The 1,086-nt window shown below is 32.6% G+C and overlaps 1 pseudogene across 1 annotated transcript; it reads left to right on the top strand.

The window, feature by feature from the left end:
* Positions 1-413: 413 nt before the first annotated feature.
* Positions 414-720, top strand: LOC145312998 (large ribosomal subunit protein eL38 pseudogene; annotated as a pseudogene). Its single transcript, XR_013877193.1, has one exon. The product of XR_013877193.1 is annotated as a large ribosomal subunit protein eL38 pseudogene (transcript).
* Positions 721-1,086: the final 366 nt, after the last annotated feature.

The following is a 1,086-nucleotide window of genomic DNA, read 5'->3' as shown; positions in this document are numbered from 1 at the left end:
AAAATATTTCACAAGCAAAAACTTGCATCAATTGAATAAATTTACCCCAGACTAAAAAGAAAACGTTTATTTTAATAATAAGGAAAGTAATTAAACTTTTTAGGTGTAATTCATTTTTAGAATTTTCCTCCAGTTTTCCTTTAGTTAATTTTGCTGATTAATCATTTAGCAAGTTTTTGGAGCAAAGCTTCTCTTTAATTGTAAGGTAATTTTGGCAATATACATATTTTATATTTTATATCACTGCATATATTAATATGACTATTTCAATTATCATAAAAGCACTCGTTTGCCCATTTAATAATTTTTAGTAGATCTGCCATTCTAAAATAATGCCTTTTTTTCAATATCAATATCAATTTTAAACTGGCCAAGCTTACTTTGCTTGATTCACTTTACTAAGAGAGTGTAAAATGCCGCGTTAAATCAAGGATATCAAGCAGTTTTTGCTGCTGGCCCGCAGGAAGGACGCCAAGGGTGTCAGGATAAAGAAGAACAAGGAAATGTCAAGTTCAAAGTCCGTTGCTCCAGGTTCTTGTACACCCTGAAGATCACCGACACAGAGAAGGCTGACAAGCTGAAGCAGTTCCTTCCCCCTGGCCTCCAGGTTAAGGAAATCAAGATCTAAAAACCTGCTTTACAAGATTTCAACATTGGCTGTAACATCAATATATTTTCATTATCTATCATCATGTTGTATTTATAATGAAAATAAATTGTAATATAGTTTGAACTAGTGGCTTCGCCTCTTAGACTTAAATCTGAAAAAGAAATAGCTTCAAAACAATCCCGGGACATACGTAAAGCTTTTTAAAAGAAAAACTCAATCTTTAAAGGGATTTCTAATGAAATAACTTAAGTACAAATCGGACATGCAAAAGGGCGGCTATACGCTTGTAGTAACTGTGCTGCTGAGGACTGTAACTATTATGAAAGGTTATCTACATAATTCAGCTACCTGTAAACATACAAACATAATTTTATATACGTTTATTGAGTAGCTATACTACAAATGACTGCAAAAGTCTGATGTGAAAGGCCTTCCTAATTACACAACTACGCTGTAAAATTGTTAAATGCTTTTTG

This window comes from Acartia tonsa, chromosome 1 (assembly GCF_053477335.1).
Source record: "Acartia tonsa isolate MP-2025a chromosome 1, ASM5347733v1, whole genome shotgun sequence".
NCBI classification, from domain to species: domain Eukaryota; kingdom Metazoa; phylum Arthropoda; class Copepoda; order Calanoida; family Acartiidae; genus Acartia; species Acartia tonsa.
Note: the sequence above shows the minus strand (reverse complement) of the source record. Positions and strands in the feature narration are given on the sequence as shown.